General features: G+C 45.2%; 1 protein-coding gene and 1 pseudogene across 2 annotated transcripts in view; one reads left to right on the top strand and one right to left on the bottom strand.

Annotated features, from left to right (window-relative positions):
- The window catches only part of C1R (complement C1r), a 239,921-nt gene that overhangs the window by 140,685 nt on the left and 78,944 nt on the right, over positions 1-20,292 (top strand). The gene's annotated exons all lie outside the window — the stretch shown is intronic.
- On the bottom strand, positions 7,719-9,099 carry LOC306807225 (epidermal differentiation-specific protein pseudogene; annotated as a pseudogene). The gene is made up of 2 exons (XR_013777895.1): positions 9,021-9,099; positions 7,719-8,484 (listed from the first exon to the last, which is right to left on the bottom strand). The product of XR_013777895.1 is annotated as an epidermal differentiation-specific protein pseudogene (transcript).

The raw sequence follows: 20,292 nt of genomic DNA, 5'->3' as shown, positions 1-20,292 counted from the left end.
TTTCCCCAAAGCAAACTGCTCGTATATTAAGACAATAAAGAATTTCCATCCTGACCTTGATTGATCTTAGCTGTACTGTACAGATAATTTCTGGATGCCACAGCTGGGGATATCTTCCTTCATCCTAAACCTGCATGGACAAAGTGAGATGAGAATTATAAAGGTCATAGAAAACCATAATAAAACCTTTCATCTTATCTTAGCAGAGCTCAGATACTTCAGAGCAATTACTTCCCTGCATCCCCTCCTGAAAACATGCAGAAACAATAAATTAATTTTTACTAACCACTTCTTTAATCCACAAATAGTTCCTCAGGGGATGTGACAAATATAAAAGGTAGAGGTTCAAAATAAACCCTCATCTCTTTTTATCTTTGAAATACTTTCCCTCTATTCAGGGTTATGAAGGGCACCCCTGTAGTGCCGTCAGAACACACTCCAGATGAGCTCACATTTCTCTCAGTAGAAGTCTAACCATACAGAAACAGAAACTCTTGATTTTTGTGGCACCTTGCAACTTAAAGAAATACCATTATGTAAACCTTCATGCTACACTCCATGTGTGATAAATCCTTGGTGTACCCTAATTTCTTAATATCAAAAATATTATTATCATGTTAAATGTTTTACTTTATGAATGGGCATAGTACATGCCTGTACTTTTATATAGTACATAAAGACATTGAGAGAAATAGATTAGACAATATTAATATTTTTCTATTAAAGGATTATTTTATGGAAGCTGTCTATAAAAGTTGCTTTTACAGGTATTTTCACTAGGCTGATGAGATATAGGGGCTCTTTGTAAAGGAAGAGGTGTAGGGGCCATAAAGCCCCTCTACAATCAGGACCAAAGCCTGTAGGTCTCCTCTTGTGTGAACATCTGAGCTCTGGACCATCTGGAGGAATGGGAGTCTGGTGCATTTGATCCTTACTGCCATTTTCTGATCCAAAAATATTGTAAAGCACTGTGGGGTGGGTTGACATAACAGCATAAGGATCCCAGCTTTGGAATGCACAAGCCTGCCTTTGGAATGGTTTGCTAACAAACCTGAGTGAAAACAACAGGTTTGGAAAGCAAAGTTTTTGAGGAATGATGAGCATGAAAGCCTAGCACTTTGTAAAAGACTTACATCTGACTGCACACTGAACAGCTGGACACTAAAGAGATTTGCTAAATTGGGAAATTTCTTCAGTTAGGTGAACTCAGGGCGAAGGGTTGCACACAAGGCAAAACAATTTGTGGAACACTGCTGGCCAGGGTGAAAGCTTCATGGATTACTCTTTGCAGCAATTTTTCCTTGGAGAGGGAGCACCATCTGCAATTAAAACCAGAAAAGCTAAAACAAAATCCACAGACTTTTTTTTTCTTCTTCGTCTTCTTCTTTATTTTTTTTTTTTTTTTTTTAAATCTTCACAATCAGATTTTCAAATTAGAGATTCTGCAGAAACAGCAAAGGCAGCTGGCTACATGGGAAAGTTGACATGCAATAGATCAGAGGCAAATGTAGAGTGTGCCAGTTGCTGTGAAGGACCTCCTTAGATGGATAGTATTAAGTATTCCCAGGGTTTATGAGAGGAGGAGTCTAGGGTAGGAACTGGTTGTATACCACACTCTTCTGGAACACCTTCCCTTCAGGAAGCACATACTTGATGCCAAATGCACACCTGCCTGCACTGCAATGACAGGAGCTGAACATCTTCTTTATAATCACGTATTTGAAGCTGACCCAGCCAAAGCAGGGCTTCATCTGACTGTCTCACATTACAGATGTGCGTGTTGATGGCAGATTTACTAGTTGGTCTATGGCAAAAATAACACTCCCCTCCCTCTTTCTTCAGAGCTTCTCAGGATAAACACACATGCACCTCCCCCCCACAACACACATACATCCTGCTTACAATGTCTTCTGGATTCCTGACTCATTTAGAGTAAAAACCACATCCAGGACACAACATAGGTGCTACCCTCAATTTCATTCCTCATCCACACCTTCTTTCAGAATTCCTGAAGAATTGTCTATCAGGGAAAGAAAATTTTTCTGTGAAAGAAACTCTTTCTGAGTATTGTGAAACGATCAGAGAAAAGAGCTGCAGCCTCTCACGGGAAACAAATTTCCCTGCTACCCCCAAGGAGCTGGGATCGTTCCAGATAATGTGTTTCAGTTCCTGGGAATTGCAAGTTCAGACACCTGAAGAAGGACAAACATGAAGCCAATTTCTAAGGTTATCAGGTCACTCACACTTCAGTGGAAATTTGCAACAGAGTGATGAGATGTCTGGCTGTGGGACATAGAAACTAAGACAGAATATTTATCGATTTTGATCCTCAAGTAAGATATCAACCATTCCCAGTTCCTTGGAACTGGGTCATTTGCACTTTCACTTCTGAGCAAGTATAAATGCAGGCAGGTGAGACTCCCTTCACAAACCCCAGCCCTGCACTGGAGGAATTCCCTCAGCTCTCCCCAGCCCTGCAGCTGCCATCAAGGTAAGAGGCACACTCTGCACAGGAGAGCTGGAAGGGTTTCTGGGCAGCTGCTGTGAAATGCAGGCAAGGGAAGGAGGCTTTAGTGCTGGGCTGGGAGCTGCAGCACAGACTCAGGGAGACTCTGCTGTCTGCATGGGCACAGACTGAAGCCATCTTTCAGAGCATGAGGAGATGCTGCTGCAGGGCAAACCAACCCAGAAAGGGAGAGGGTGGAGGGGGCCAGTGACACACCATTGTGAGGGGTGGAATGTGAGAGTATTTTACATCTTAAGCTTGGGCATGCACCTGAACTAACATATACACCTAATTTGAACTGGGTACTTGTGGGCACATAGCACGTTTTATGTTTTCCCTCAAAACTGAAATTTCTATGTTATGTCCTCACTCCTTTCCAGCTCCTGCTGTGTTTATTCTCTGCTTAAAAAGTTCTTCTTTTCCTTTTCTCCACCACACTTCCCATCATTTTGTGTGTGGAGTCTAAAGGCTTCTTACAAACATTGCTTGTTTTCTGTCTTCCTTTTGTGCAGGCTGTCATCCAGCTCCTATAGCAAGGTATCTGCACTCCAGAAGTCCTACTGAGATGGGAAAAATCATCATTTATGAGCATGCCAACTTCCAGGGTCTGTCCAGGGAATTCACCTCTGATATTTCTGATCTAAAAGATGTGGATTGGAATGATGTTGCCTCATCAGTGAAAGTCATTGGCCAGCCTTGGGTGGCTTATGAGCATCAGAACTACAATGGCAAATTCCTGATATTGGAGGAGGGAGAACACAAGTTTGTTGGAGAAAGTATGAATGACAAGATCAGCTCTCTGCAGCTGATCACGGAGGATCTGCACAATCCCCAGATCACTCTCTATGAACACATTCATTATCAAGGCAAGAGCAGAGTGATAAGACAAGCAACCAACCTGGCTGCAGGACATGACAATGACATCATGTCTTCCCACAAGGTCCAGAGAGGTGTCTGGCTGCTGTGTGAACATAGTGATGGAAGTGGAATTCAATACCTTGCACGAGAACACGAGCACCTTCCAAATTACAATGCAATCAATTTCAATGACAAGCTTTCCTTCCTGCGCCCCCTGTGCCCTGGCTGTGGCTGTTAGAATGCAAATCCTCCAAAGCTGAGCAAAGAAGCAGCCCCAGCAAGAAATCTGAGACCACCATCTCCACCTCTGCTTGTGCTGCCTTTTCTCCCAGTGTCACAGGAATGCTGAATGTTAGAGCTCTCTGCTGTGCTGCACTGCAGATCTGCACTTCTCTATCAAGCCTTGCACTCTTCTCCCACCCCACAAGTGCCAGAATCATCAAGCTTGATCATAGCAAAGACTGTCCAAGATAGGAGGCATGCCAGATGTGGAAAACCTAATGCACCCACAGGTGGCATTCCAGAGTCCTGGGCTATGGAATGTAGGAGCATTGCATGTTGTTTCTGTCACTGAATCAAACAGAAAATGTTAGTACAGAGCCAGCACCTGTTTGTCATTTCCTTTGCAATGCCCTTGTGGTACTGTGGCCTCTGCCATTGTCTGTAATCCATTTTGTGTTGATGACATTAAAGAATCATTTGCAATCAGCAGTGACTCTGTTTTGTGCATCTTTAGAACAGATAAATATTGCCCTTTCCTGGTCAGATGTCTGTGTGAATCCAGAGAATGCTTCACTTGCAAATCTTCTTCCTGGATGTCTCCTGGAGAACTGTGTCTCCTGGTTTCACTGGTCACTATCAGTAGGTTCAAGCTTGACTCAAAAGCCCTGGTGAGCAGGTGGATTGTTGCTGATCCTGGCCAAACTCTCACCTCCAGATTGTACCTTGCTATCACATGCCTGGCTGTATCCCAAGGCAGTGATTGCAGTGATGCTATGATCTTCCACTGCCCTTAATCGCGTAAGAAACAGAATGTTTTCCTGTAATTTGAATTCTTCAATCCTAATGGTAAAACCCATCTTGTTTTTCAAACCTGTAACATCTTGATGAGGCAGGAGGTATGTCAAGGCATTCCAGGATGTGTTTTCCATGTGCTAGTTCACCTGGAAGTGTAGAGTCTCAGCCCTCCCCCATCCCTGCCCATGGCAGCTGCATGCCCTGAGCTGTGCATTGTCACAGCTGGCCCAGGGCAGCTCTGCACTGCAGTGTTCTCCTCCCTCTGTGCTCCCCTGCTGTTTGCCCTGATTTCCTTGCATTGCTGGCTGGGCTGATCACACAGGAGCTGCCCTTGGCCCTTGGGAGCCCCATGGGGTGCCCATGGTGCCAGTGCTGGAGCTTGCCAAGGTGCCTCTGGCCAGCTGCGTCTGTGTGTCTGTCTGTCTGTGTGTCTGTGGCTGCCGTGCCCAGCTGTGTCACCTGTGGTGACACTCGCTGCCTGCATCAGCTCCCTGTGCCTTTCTGCAGCCTCTCTTCCCCTCTTCTCACCCACCAACACAGCCATGGACACTTCCCCAGCATCTCCTCTTCCCTCAGCCCCTGGCAGGAAATATTTTCACTGCAGCACAGTAACAAACCTTCCTGTTCCACACTGCTGTCTGTCCCCTGGCTTCATAACCAGCATGCAACAACATCTTCCCATTCTGCATCCTGCCATGAGGAGCACCTTCAAGGAGAAAACCTTGGAACTACCTTCCAGCATCAATTTTCATAGGAGTTCACACACACTACTTGGAATGTCCTGGGCACAGCTACCCCTGCTCCAGAGAGGAGTGCAATCCTGCAAAACAAAAAAGGAAAGGTTCAAGGAGGGATATGGATGGGAATGTGCCAGAAAATTGGCATTTGCTATTGCATAGGTTACTTTTGGCTCTTTATGTTAAGTCAAAGACAGAATCTAAACAACTGTAGAAGTGTTGTGACTAAACCTCCAGCAAAGGAGTTTTGTAAGTTTTCCAGGAGTAAGAGGATGGAGTAAAGGTGGAGGAGGACTTTGACCCTTCAGTGGAGGGGATTACATTTGACAACAAAGCAGGTAAGACCTGCTGCTGGGCTGGGAGGGAACTGTAAATATCCAAGAAGTAATCCCCAATTTATTGTACACATGACTCAATGATGGCACCTTTTCATTGAAATTGAACAAAGGATGAAATCAGGCAGAAAGTGACAAAGGCTTTGAAATCTTCCTCAGCATTGCTGACAGAAAGATCTAACCTAGAAGGGACCTCCCTAGTCCAAGGCCTTCTTCAGAGCAGAGATACCTCCAGACATGACCAGGGTACACAAGGCCATCTTCAAGAGATTTCTGAGCAACTGCAAGGGTGGAGATTCCCCAGGGACTCTGGCTTCATTAAGGAATAGCCTGGACCCAATGGCATCCAAAGGTCATTTTCCATTGGAGTTGTCTTATGATCCCACAATCCTCCTGGCTCACTGCATCACTCAAGGTCATGATTTCAGGATCAGGACTGGCAAATCCTTGTGTTACCTGAGCTATATTGTTCCTGAGGAATCTTGCCCTAAATGAAGGGTCTCAGCTGACTGTCTTACATTACAGCTGTGCATGCTCACAACACATTTATTGGCTAGTCTATTGCAAAAATAACACTCTATTCCCCTCCCTCTTCCTTCAGAGCTTCTCAGGATAAACACACATGCACCTCCCCCCCACAACACACATCCATGCTGCTTCCAATGTCTGCTGGATTTGTGACTCATTTAGAGTAAGAATCACATCTGGGACACAATACAGGTGCTACCCTCAATTTCATTCCTGGTCCATGCCTTCTTTGAGAATTCCTGAAAAACTGTCTATCAGGGAGAGAAAATTTTTCTGGGAAAGAATCTCTTTCTGAGTATTGTGGAACAATCAGAGAAAATTGTATCTTTGACCCCTCAAAACAAATTTCCCTATTTCCCCAAATAGAAGAGTTGCCACATTTCTGTTTGCATAAAGCAGCTTTGTTACTAATTTAGCTGCATTCAATAATTAATTGGTTGAATCATTTGAGATCCAACAGGTCTTCCCCATTTCATGATTTTCTTTGTCCTGTCTCATCAATGATTGAACTTCCAAGCAAAATTTCACTCAGGGTTTTCCAGTTAGGAGAGAATTTTGCTGCCAAACCTAGAACAGCATAAGAAGATTGGAAAGTGATTCTGTAAGGAGGTGAAATTGCAGGAGTGATCTGGTGTTTCATTGATTTTATATGCCTCTCTCAACTCTGAGGTTGCTCAGCCATCGTTGCTTTCATAATGAATCCATAATCCATTTGTCTGATTGTGTGAGTTGCAATCAAACATCTGTTATTTAGGAACAGTCTGCATGGGAGTGTTTGGCGAGGATCACAACAATAATCAGCATGGTCACTGAGGCTTTAGCTCTGCTTGAGTCAAGCCTGGGCCCACTGTTACTGAACTGTGTGTCTCAGGCTGCAATACAGGATGTGGCCAGAAATGTGTATTCTATCACCATCTGTTGAAGCCAGATGGAGCAGTGACCCTGATCTCTGTGGCACATATTATCTGCTAATGGGCCTTCTTTAAAACCAGGTGGGGCAATCATTATCTTTTCCAGAACCCAGCTTCCCTCCAGGAAGTTACCATCTGCTAATGGGCCATTGAGTCTCACTGTATGACTGATAAAATTGCATCATCCCATTGGGAGATGCTCCAACCAGGAGGAGGAGCCAAGCCTTTCCTACCTAGATAAAAACTGAGATTTTGGACACCAAGGTACCTTCTTTCCACTGTATTCCAGAGGAAAGATGGAACATTCCACGTGATCCCTGGACCTTTGGAGGAAAACTGCACCCTTCTACAGGACCACGGCTTCAGCTGCACCACATCTGCCACTGCAGGAAGACTGCAGCCACCATTTAATGGGACTGCTACCAACACCCTGACTGACAGGGTGTCAGGTTGTATTCTGACTCTGTCAGTATTTTGGGACTGTTCTTTGAAATACTGTATTTCTATTTTAATTTTTCTAGTAAAGAACTGTTATTCCTAATTCCCATATCTTTGCCTGAGAGCCCCTTAATTTCAAAATTATAATAATTTGGGGGAGGGGGTTTACATTCTCCATTTCAAAGAGAAGCTTCTGCCTTTATTGGCAGACACCTGTCCTTCAAACCAGGACACAGTGAAACGGAGAAAAATCCTTGCAGGAAACCTCCATGAAAAAGTCTCAAAATGACAGCACAACACATTTTCTGCACACACACAGACACCTCTCCATTGAAGGGAAATATTTATCTACATTAACAATCCATAAAACAGATCCTCTGTTGCTTGCAAGAGAGTCTTTATTGGCACCAACCCAAAAGAGCTTAGAGACAATGGCAGAGGCCAAGGTACCATAAGGGCTTTGTAAAGCAAATCACAGAGGAAGGGACACAGGCAGAGGCAGAGATCAAGGTCTTAGATTTCTTGCTGGGGCTGCATCTTCCCTCAGGAAGGGTCACGGGCTGTGCAGTCTAAGAGTCACGGCCAGGGCGCAGGGGGCGCAGGAAGGAAAGCTTGTCATTGAAATCTATCTCCTTGTAGTTGGGAACGTCTTCGTGCTCTCGGGCAAGGTGCCGAGGCCCGCTTCCATCACTGTTCTCACACAGCAGCCACACACCTCTCTGGACTTTGTGGGAAGACACGATGTTGTCATCTTCTCCCCCAGCCAGATCGGTGGCTTCTCTCACCACTCTGCTCCTCCCTTTGTATTCAACGTGCTGGTAGAGAGTGATCTGGGGATTGTGCAGATCCTCCGTGATCAGCTGCAGAGAGCTGATCTTGTCATTCATATCTTTACCCACAGAGTCATATTCTCCCTCCTCAAACACCAGAAACTGACCCTTGTAGTCAACGTGCTCATAAGCCACCCAAGGCTGGCCAATGACTTTCACTGAGGACACAATATCATTCCAACCCTCAGCTATCAGGTTGGGAGTGTCAGAGGTGAATTCTTTGGACTGACCCCGGAAGTTGACATGCTCATAAATGATGATTTTTCCCATCTCGGTAGCACTTCTGAATCTTTGGAGTCCTTGCTATAGGAGCTGGATGACAGCCTGCACAAAACAAAGATGGAAAACCAGAAATGCTTGTAAGAAGCCTGTACACACCAGACACAAAATGATGGAGAATATGGAGGAGAAAAATAGAAAGACGGGAATATCAACACATTTTTAACAAAGAATAATCATAGCCAGCAGCTGGAAAGGAGTGAGGACGTGCCATAGAAATTTCAGTTTATGAAAACATGAAATGTGCTATGTGCCCACAAGTACCCAGTTCAAATTAGTTGTGTGTGTAATTTTAGGTGCATGCCCAAGCTTAAGATGTAAAATACTCTCACATTCCACCCCTCACAATTGTGTGTCACTGGCCCCCTCCACCCTCTCCCTTTCTGGGTTGGTTTGCCCTGCAGCAGCATCTCCTCATGCCCTGAAAGATGGCTTCAGTCTGTGCCCATGCAGACAGCAGAGCCTCCCTGAGTCTGTGCTGCAGCTCCCAGCCCAGCACTAAAGCCTCCTTCCCTTGCCTGCATTTCACAGCAGCTGCCCAGGAACCCTTCCAGCTCTCCTGTGCAGTGTGTGCCTCTTACCTTGATGGCAGCTGCAGGGCTGGGGAGAGCTGAGGGAATTCCTCCAGTGCAGGGCTGGGGTTTGTGAAGGGAGTCTCACCTGCCTGCATTTATACTTGCTCAGAACTCTTGTGCAACACCCCAGGTGACAGCATGAAAAGTGACCGAAACTCTCCAAAAGCCACATCAGCCACAGCAATTCAAACACAGCAAAGCTCATTTTGACACAGGGGCTGTGGAAGTTTACCTGCTTGTGGCACTTTGTATTCTTGGTCTCCTTGGAAGCACTTAAAATGGACTAGGTCTCTCTGTGGAAGATAATCCAGGTCAAGATATTCAAGTAAGAGACATGGCATTAAAGTACCTGTTTTTGACAAAAAAACCCAAACTTCCCCTTTCTCCTTAATCATGGAATCATTAATTTTGGAAAAGGCCTCCAAGATCATCCAGTCTAACCTTTGCCCAAATGCCACCATGCCCATTAATCTGTACTGCAAATATCACTTCTACTTCCCTCTCCTGTCTTCATAACCAGCATTGGGCAATATCTCCCTATTTTCCATCCTGGTGTGAGCAAAAGCTTGAAGTAGAGACCCCTCAACTTTCCTTCCAGCTTAAATGCTTCAAGGAGTCAATATGCTCTCCTTTCTTGTCATGGGGATAGCTACCACTACACCAGAGAGGGGTGCTACCCTACCAAACAGCAAAGACATGGCTCAAGGAGGGATATGGATGGCAATGTTTAATAAAATTTTCATTTGCTCTTGTCAATACACTTGGAGTGTATCTAATCAAAGACAGATCCAAACAAACATGGACATGTCATGTTCAAAAATCTTGCAAAGGATTCTAGAAAGTTTTTCAGTAATAAGAGAATGAAATAAAGGTGGAGAAGAACTTTGAGCTTTCAGTAGGGGGAATTATATTGACAAGAGAGCAGGTGAGAGCCTGTGGAGGAATGGGGAGGGAAGTCTGATCTTGAGGAAATAGAGTTCATAAATGTCCAACAAGTAAAGTCAAGGCTGTTGTACACATGGCTTGATGATGACAGTTTTTCATTGATATTGAACAATGGATGCAATTGGGCAGAAAGTGACAAAGGCTTTAAAATCCTCCTTAGAATTACTGACAGAAAGATATATCTTGGAAGAGACTTTCCTAGTCCCAACTCTTATTTACAACAGAGCTACCTCTAAAGGTCACCAGGTTAAACATGGCCATCTTCAAGAGATTTCTGAACATTGCAGTGGTAGAGATTCCCCAGGATCTCTGGCCTTTCTTCCAGTGCTGAAAAACACTTTGAGCTATGTTTTTTTTTTTCCCTTATTTTCAGTCAGAGCTTCCCTGAGTTACTTTTGCTGTGCCCCTCTGAGAAACCATAGCATTCTCTTCTATACCTGAGAAAAATTTTCATTATAAGATCAGAAAATTTTAAATCACCAGAGAGGTTGAGTGGTATCCACACTCAAGGGTTTTCAAAACCTGACTGGATAAATCTCCAGCAAACTTAATTCACCTCACAGTTCTCCCTGTGTTAAACAGCTGACTGGATCCAATGGCAACCAAAGGTCACTTCCAACTTCAATTATTCACCAAACCAAAAATCCTCCTGGCTCCCTGGATCATCCTCATCACATAAGGACCAAGCCAGGCAAATCCCAGTATTTCCTGAGCCATTTTGCTCCTGAGGAATCTTGCTATAAAGAAAGATGAACAATGTCCATCTCTTCTATTCAGCCCTGTCAGAGCAATGCTGTCCTGATGGGGATTTCTGTGCACTGGCATTGACTCAGTGGGTCTAATGGGCTCCTTTGCATTGTCCTTGCACTCAGCAATTGATGTGTCCCTGCAGTTTGTCTCTCCTCAGTTTAGTGGTTGAGGCTTTCTTGGTGAATTTGGGTTTTTGGAGGGAAATTTTTCAGGATGTGGTTTCTCTGCTTTCAAGAGAGTAGAAGTAGAATCACATCCAACCAAAAGAGCAAGAAAGAGAGAACTGAGAGAGCATCTGCAGATCTGCAGGATTTCAACACACAAGGTGGTCTTCTGAGAAAGCTTGTGATAGTTCCTACAAACAGCTCATAAGGATTGAAAGTGAAAGGAAAGAACAGTAAAGTTACACCAGAGTGATTCTTCTGTGGAAAAAGGGTTCCAGGGTTTCTTTCTGGCCAAGTCACTTTCTGAGCACTGTGTGTAGGGACAGGTCAGATGAGCAGAGTTCAGCCCTAGGATCTCCTCCTGCTCAGCTGCTGAGCCAGGCTGCAGGGGCTCTGTCCAGGCTGCTTTTCCCAGAGCCACTGCCCAGGCAGCAGGCACAGCCCGTGCTGGGGTTGGCTGTGTGACCCAGGGACAGGCACACACGTGTGCATGGAAAGGACACGGCCACGGCCCCTGTGGCTGCCACACACCAGGGGCTGCCTCAGCCCCCCACAGCTGACACCACCAGCACTCCCACAGAATGGGATGGCAGAGAGACAGCCCCATCTCCTTCCTCCTCTGCAGACCATCCTCGTGGAAGCCCCTTGTGAAACCTGCACACCCTGACCCTGTGCAGCCACCAGCTCCTCCACAGGTGCTTCCAGCAGGACTGAGAGCCCTCAGCCTGCCCAGTCTCACACCTGGCTCTGGGCTCTCTGACCAGAGAACACTTTGGTGCCTCCTACTCCCTGCCTAGTGCAGCTTGGTGCCTGCAGCCAGCCCCCCACCCCCCATACACTGTTCTCACTGGTGTTCTGGCAGTCTTATGCCTTGAATCCAGCACGAATCTCCTGCCTGTGTGAAATCCCTGTCTGTATCAATGCCCTTCTTGCTGGCTGCTCCAGCTCAAACCTTGCTGGCAAATCACACCATTGTGATTCCTTTTGAATAAAAAATGTCTTTGTTAGGCAAACTTCATAGAGTGAATGCTGTCATATGTGAATTATTACATGCTTGTCCTCTCACACTTTAAAATTTGCAAGTGCTGGAAGCCTGCAGACACAGAGAGCAAGATGTGTCTTAATGAGGCAGAGAGAGACATCTGTAGAGCTGGTGACTGGAGAAGGGCACCCCTACCACAGAGCTGATTGCTGCAGAGCTTATGGGATGCTGTGTTCTGAAACTCTGCAGTCCCTGGAGCACTCAAAGCATGTGATGAAGTCATGAGACTCTCAACAGTCCAACAGTTTTCCTTCAGTGCTCTCTGTAGATTGTTCACCAAATTCAGCAGCTTTCTGGAGAAACATCACTAGAAATGGCCATCCTGAGTGTTCCAGAGTCTCAGATCCCAGGAATCACAGAGGCAGAGTTCTCAAGAGCACACCAAAGGTGTTGTCACTTGTGTGGTCACAGAAGAAATTATTTACTGAAAGACCTTAGTGTCAATATAAATCTGAATCCCATGACCATGAGATCTTTTAGAGCACTGCAAAGAGCTCTTGTGGATGAGAGTAAAGTTTGGCATCAGGGAGAATAACTTGAGGTAGGACATAATTTGTGCCCATGCAGTGAAGAAGAGAAAGAAGGATCAGGAAGTGAGGATAACGAAGATCCATGGATCAGAGATTTCAAAAGAAAAAAAAAAAAAAAAAAAAAAAGCTGGGGCAGGACAATCTCTGCTTTCTTGTTCCATAGACAGAAACAGAAACAGTTGATATAAGAAAAATATTAAAAATAAATATTATCTGAAGCATTTACTTCAGCCTGAACTGGGGAAATGCTTGGAGTCATATTTAGCACAACAAGATTGCAGCCTGACAAGTGTGAAACACCATCTCTAAACAGATTCAAGTGTTTAGTTGCAAAACCGACAGTATAAAGCACCATTTACAATATGCAGTATTTTGTACAAAATAAATATTTGCAAAAATCTATTATGGTCTTTTGCCTTGATTCTGCTCCAAAATTCTGATTTTGAAGATGGTTTAACACCTTACCTATCCAACCCCAGATTCTGGCCTCTCCAATGTGATCTTTTTTCTGGCTTTGAGATAACAATATTGGTGCTTTTGATTATCATCTACAGCAGGATCATCTCCGTCTATTACTGTACATAAATATATGCATGACTACACATGTCACAGCATCAGAGAATGGTTTGGACTGCAAGGGACCATAAAGAACCCTTCGAGGCAAGGGGCATCCACACTTTCAGAGAGCTGAACATGAGCCAGCTGTGTCCAGGTGGCTGAGAAGGCCAATGGCACCTGGCCTGGATCAGCAATGGTGTGGCCAGCAGGATCAGGGCAGGGATCATCCCCTTGTACTCAGCATTGGTGAGGGCACACCTGGAATCATGTGCTCATTTTGGGTCCCTCACTGCAAGAAAAACACTGAGGTGCTAGAGCATGTCCAGAGAAGGCCAACAGAGCTGGAGAAGAGTCTGGAGGAGAGGTGTGATGAGGAAGAGCTGAGGGAGCTGCGGCTGTTTATCCTGGAGAAAAGAAGGCTCAGGGGGACCTTATCACTCTCTACAGCTCTCTACAGATAGGAGCAGGTAGCCAGGTGGGTTGATTCGTTCTGCAGTCAACCAGTGATGGGACAAGGGAAAAAAACCTCAACTTGTGTATGGAGAGGTTCAGGCTGGTGATTAGGAAAAACATCTTCACTGAAAGGGTAGTTAAGTTTTGGAATGGGCAGCCCAGGGAAATGGTGGAGCCATCATCCCTGAAAGTGTTCAGAACACGAGGAGATGTGACATGTACAATATGGATTAGTGAGCATGGTGGTATGCAGTCAAAGGTTGGAGTTGATCTTGGAGGCCTTTTCCAACCATAAAAATTCCATAATTCTAAGGAGAAAAGGGATTTATTGTTATAATAAAATATTGTTATATTTATATATTATAAGTTGGTGCTTCATTGTCGTTTCTGTGACTTGGATATCTCCCATAAAAAGTCCTTGGTCATTTTAAGTGCTTCCAAGGAGACCAAGAATACCAAGTGCCACAAGCAGGTAAACTTCCACAGCCCCTGTGTCAAAATGAGCTTTGCTGTGTTTGAATTGCTGTGGCTGATGTGGCTTTTGGAGAGTTTCGGTCACTTTTCATGCTGTCACCTGGGGTGTTGCACAAGAGTTCTGAGCAAGTATAAATGCAGGCAGGTGAGACTCCCTTCACAAACCCCAGCCCTGCACTGGAGGAATTCCCTCAGCTCTCCCCAGCCCTGCAGCTGCCATCAAGGTAAGAGGCACACTCTGCACAGGAGAGCTGGAAGGGTTTCTGGGCAGCTGCTGTGAAATGCAGGCAAGGGAAGGAGGCTTTAGTGCTGGGCTGGGAGCTGCAGCACAGACTCAGGGAGGCTCTGCTGTCTGCATGGGCACAGACTGAAGCCATCTTTCAGGGCATGAGGAGATGCTGCTGCAGGGCAAACCAACCCAGAAAGGGAGAGGGTGGAGGGGGCCAGTGACACACAATTGTGAGGGGTGGAATGTGAGAGTATTTTACAGCTTAAGCTTGGGCATGCACCTAAAATTACACACACAACTAATTTGAACTGGGTACTTGTGGGCACATAGCACATTTCATGTTTTCATAAACTGAAATTTCTATGGCACGTCCTCACTCCTTTCCAGCTGCTGGCTATGATTATTCTTTGTTAAAAATGTGTTGATATTCCCGTCTTTCTATTTTTCTCCTCCATATTCTCCATCATTTTGTGTCTGGTGTGTACAGGCTTCTTACAAGCATTTCTGGTTTTCCATCTTTGTTTTGTGCAGCTCCTATAGCAAGGACTCCAAAGATTCAGAAGTGCTACCGAGATGGGAAAAATCATCATTTATGAGCATGTCAACTTCCGGGGTCAGTCCAAAGAATTCACCTCTGACACTCCCAACCTGATAGCTGAGGGTTGGAATGATATTGTGTCCTCAGTGAAAGTCATTGGCCAGCCTTGGGTGGCTTATGAGCACGTTGACTACAAGGGTCAGTTTCTGGTGTTTGAGGAGGGAGAATATGACTCTGTGGGTAAAGATATGAATGACAAGATCAGTTCTCTGCAGCTGATCACGGAGGATCTGCACAATCCCCAGATCACTCTCTACCAGCACGTTGAATACAAAGGGAGGAGCAGAGTGGTGAGAGAAGCCACCGATCTGGCTGGGGGAGAAGATGACAACATCGTGTCTTCCCACAAAGTCCAGAGAGGTGTGTGGCTGCTGTGTGAGAACAGTGATGGAAGCGGGCCTCGGCACCTTGCCCGAGAGCACGAAGACGTTCCCAACTACAAGGAGATAGATTTCAATGACAAGCTTTCCTTCCTGCGCCCCCTGCGCCCTGGCCGTGACTCTTAGACTGCACAGCCCGTGACCCTTCCTGAGGGAAGATGCAGCCCCAGCAAGAAATCTAAGGCCTTGATCTCTGCCTCTGCCTGTGTCCCTTCCTCTGTGATTTGCTTTACAAAGCCCTTGCGGTACCTTGGCCTCTGCCATTGTCTCTAAGCTCTTTTGGGTTGGTGCCAATAAAGACTCTCTTGCAAGCAACAGAGGATCTGTTTTATGGATTGTTAATGTAGATAAATATTGCCCTTCAATGGAGAGGTGTCTGTGTGTGTGCAGAAAATGTATTGTGCTGTCATTTTAGACTTTTTTCATGGAGATTTCCAGCAAGGATTTATCTCCTCTCAGTTTCACTTATCAGTAACAGTGGACTGAGGCTTGGCTCAACTAATGTCTTGGTGAGCATGTTGATAATTCTTGTGACCCTACCCAAACTCTCCCATGAAGACTGTTCCTAAATATCAGATGTTTGACTGCACCTCCCACAGTCAATCAGAGATGGATCATGCTGGTGGCACAGTCCTCCACTGCCCAAATCACACAATCAAACAGAGAGCTCGCATAACTTTGAATTGATGGATTGGTTGATCCCAGGGGAAACAACTGCCTTGTGTTTTCAAACCTGTAATATCTTGATGAGGCAGGAGGGATGTCAAGGCATTCCAGGATGTATTTGCCATGTGCCAGTTCACCTGGAAGTGCAGAGTCTCAGCCCTCCCCCATCCCTGCCCATGACAGCTGCATGCCCTGAGCTCTGCATTGTCACAGCTGGCACAGGGCAGCTCTGCACTGCAGTGTTCTCCTCCCTCTGTGCTCCCCTGCTGTTTGCCCTGATTTCCTTGCACTTCTGGCTGGGCTGGCCACACAGGAGCTGCACTTGGCCCTTGGGAGCCCCATGGGGTGCCCATGGTGCCAGTGCTGGAGCTTGCCAAGGTCCCTCTCTGTGTCCCCTTCCCCCAGCGTCATCACATGCACCCCTCAGCTCAGAGTCACCTGCAAACCTGCCCAGGGTGTGCTCAACCCCCTGCCAGGGCCACTGGTGAGGACATGGAGCACTGCTGGTGCCAGTGAGGACCCTTGAGAGACACCCTCTGTTGCTGGCTTGTATTGATCCTGACAGGACTGTTCCTGTGTGTGTGGCCAACAATTCCACATCTCAAACACTTCCTGCATTTTTCACATCCGTGTTGGTATTTGTGGGCACATGGAGTACAGGGGTGGTTGGAGACAGCCAGCACAGCTTCAGCAAAGCTTTCACCTCCTGATCTGCAGGATCAGATTGGTTTGGGGATGAAGGACTGGGAGCAGCCCTGCTGAGAAGGAGCTGGGGACAGTGCTGGATGGAAAATGGGACATGAGCCAGCACTGGGAGCTTGCAGCCTGGACAGCCAGGTGTATCTTGGGCTGCCAAAGGGTGCTCAGCACGTCAGGGGAGGGGGTTCTTCCCCTGTAATCCCATGGTCATCCCATGTCACCCCATGGTGACATCCCACCTGGAGTACTGCATTCAGCCCTGCAGATTTTTACTGGGGCTTTTGAAACCTGGAGAGAGGAGATTTAAATCATACATTTGACAGCATGTTTTTGTGGTGAGGGTGAGCAGTCACTGGCACAGGTTGCCCACAGAAGCTGTGGTTGACTCATCCCTCAAGGTGTTCAAGGCCAGGCTGGACTGGGCTTTGAGCAACCAGGTCTAGTGGACTCACAGCAGGTAATTGCAACTAGATGGTGTTTAAGCCCCTCTCCCAGCCAAAATCATCCTGGGGTTTGTGACTGTGCAAATTCAGCAAGACAGTGAACCTTGCTGTGGTTTCAGGTCCCAGTCTCTCAGTTTCATATTCCTCTTTTTACATCTACAGTACCTCTTTTGCAACACTTTTAAATTTTGAATGTCAGCACAATAAGTCTATCTAGCTCCAAGTACCAGCAAAATCCTGTGTCTTCCAGGGGTGACTGAGGAGGAAATTGACCCTATCCTACTGTGTAGGGCTGTGTGGACAGAAGTCTCAGCTGAAGTTTAGCATTTTTACAGCTGAGGCTGATTGGTTTATGGTTGTGGCATTAAAGGGTAGAAGAAGAGTCTTTCTGGCTGCCTCTTAGGCATGTAGGGGATAATGCCTGAATGTTGTGAAGCAACATGGCAAAACATCACATATATGGAAGGAATTTGAGACTATGGAGTGGCTTCATACAATGGGAAAAAAAAATAAAGATGCAAGAATCTGTTTGTTTATGTAATTTCCTAGTTTCTGACACTATGACCTGAGGATTCTTGCAGTGTCTCACTTTAAGGTGTAACATATGCACTCAGGTAATCTTTTATCTTTTCTTGGTAGTAGAAGTTTCTCCGGAATTGGTGTTTTGGGCTTACTTCTCATAAATGGAAGTAGGCCAAAGTAGTGAGTTACAATTAGGCTGGCCAAAGCCAAGTAAAGACATTTATTTTTCTTCAGGGGTATTAGAATCTGGCTATCTTTGACTTCAGGAAAGTTTGCTATACTTATAAAAGTCTATATCTACTCTTGCTGCAGTGTCTAAAAAAGTGTAGGAAACATTTAGTGAAGGAGGAAGCAAGAGAGGGAGGGGCATGGGGATTTCTGTCACTTGCATTGATTCCATATAATTATTCCTTCTCTTTTTACTTATTGAATAAAATCAGAAGGTAATCACTTACATTCAAATTTTAAAATAACCATAAAAATACCTTTTGATCAGCTTGTTAGGCATTGCTCCAGCTGTCTCCTTTTCCCTGCCTTAGTTCTTTCACATTTTGTTTCATTTCTATGGCAGTTCTAAACATAACCTTTCTGTCTAGAGGAGCAAGCTCCTAGTGAAATCTTGAAGAATTTGCTATGAGTACAGGATTTACCTGGAAACCTGGGAAAAGTCAAGAAAGCTTTTGAGTAGCCAGGTAGATAATTTCCCACATCTGGAGGCATGAAACACATGGCTTAGGGACCCCTATCCTTATCAAAGGAAGAAAGGAGAGCTCCAGAAGGGAAGAGAAATAAGGTAACATGCAATGCTTAATTCCAAACACCTGTGACTGTCTTAATGCCTGTCCTCCCAGAGAGGCAGTGGCTCAGCCACCTGCTTGCCCTACCTGTCCCCATCAGCTGGGCACAGGGCTGTCTGTGTGTCTGTCTGTGTGTCTGTGTGTCTGTCTGTGTGTCTGTGGCTGCCGTGCCCAGCTGTGTTTCCTGTGGTGACACTCGCTGCCTCCATCAGCTCCCTGTGCCTTCCTGCAGCCTCTCTTCCCCTCTTCTCACCCACCAACACAGCCAGGGACACTTTGGTTTGTTTTGGGGTTTTTTAAAATCAAAGAGAGAATCTAAAAAAATGCAAAATTGTCAGTCCAAATCTCTAGCAAAGGATTTTTGTAAGTTTTTCAGTAATAAGAGGATGGAGTAAAGGTGTAGGAGGACTTTGACCCTTCAGTGGAGAGGATTGCATTTGACAACAAAGCAGGTAAGACCTGCTGCTGGGCTGGGAGAGAACTGTAAATATCCAAGAAGTAATCCCCAATTCATTGTACACATGACTCAATGATGGCACCTTTTCATTGAAATTGAACAAAGGATGAAATCGGACAGAAAATGACAAAGGCTTTGAAATCTTCCTCAGCATTGCTGACAGAAAGATCTAACCTAGAAGGGACCTCCCTAGTCCAAAGACCTTCTTCATATCAGAGCTGCCTGCTGACATGACCAGGGTACAGAAGGCCATCTTCAAGAGATTTCTGAGCAACTGCAAGGGTGGAGATTCCCCAGGGACTCTGGCCTTTCTGCCAGTTCTGAACAGACCTTGGAATGAGATTTTTATTCCTTATTTTATGTCTGAATTCCCCTGTTGCATTTAAGCCTCTTTCCAGATGTCTTTTTGCTGAGTCCCTTGATAAGAGTGAGCCTTGCCTTCTCCAGGCTGAGCAGGACCAGGCCCCTCAGAATCTTCATGGGATGCTCCAGTGCCATCCAGTGGCCTCTATGGGGCTCTCACCAATTTGTTCACATTTACCTTTTAATAGGGCATCTGAAACAGATGCAGTATTATTCCAGGTGTGGCCTTCCTTCAGAGATGGGAACAAACTATTCCTTTACCCTGCTCCTCCAGTTTTTATGCTTTGCAGTATGCAACTTCCCTTCAACTTTTTACCCACCAGCAGAAAGGAGTGAGAAAGAAGACATTCTGACAGAACTAAAATTAATTTCTCAGTGGTTGCATATACCAAACACAGTCATGCCTGAGGAAGGGCACAACCTTTACAGAAGTATTGACTAGAATAGCTACTCTTCAAAGTTAGTATAAAATAGGAGTTAGTTGAATTATAAAGAATGAGACAGGAAAATCCTTTTCCATGGACTACATAAAAGTTGGAGTTAGGTGATCAGGATTCTTTTCTGCTTTCTCAGATGCTGCTCCAAAGAGTTTAGATGTGTGAGTCAGGTGAGTCAACTCCTTGTGTCTGAAAGGACAAGTGGCTGAAATAATTAGGAAAGCAACGATGGCTGAGCAACCTCAGAGTTGAGAAAGACACATAACATCAATGAAAAACCAGATCACTCCTGCAATTTCATCTCCTTACAGAATCACTTTGCAATCTTCTTATGCTGTTCCAGGTTTGGCAGCAAAATTCTCCTAACTGACAAACTGAGTGAAATTTTGCTTGGAAGTTCAATCATTGATGAGACAGGACAAAGAGAATCATGAAATGGGGAAAATATGTTGGATTCAACCAATTAATTATTCAATTAATTATTGAATTATTAATTAATTATTGAATGCAATTAAATTAGTAACAAAGCTGCTTTATGCAAACAGAAATGTGGCAACTCTTCAATCCAGGGAAATAGGGAAATTTGTTCTGAGGGGTCGAAGATACAATTTTCTCTGATTGTTCCACAATACCCAGAAAGAGTTTCTTTCCCAGAAAGATTTTCTCTCCCTGATAGACAGTTTTTCAGGAATTCTCAAAGAAGGCATGGACCAGGAATGAAATTGAGGGTAGCACCAGTGATGTGTCCCAGATGTGATTCTTACTCTAAAT

Source organism: Erithacus rubecula (genome assembly GCF_903797595.1).
Source record: "Erithacus rubecula genome assembly, chromosome: 1".
NCBI lineage: Eukaryota > Metazoa > Chordata > Aves > Passeriformes > Muscicapidae > Erithacus > Erithacus rubecula.
Note: the sequence above shows the minus strand (reverse complement) of the source record. Positions and strands in the feature narration are given on the sequence as shown.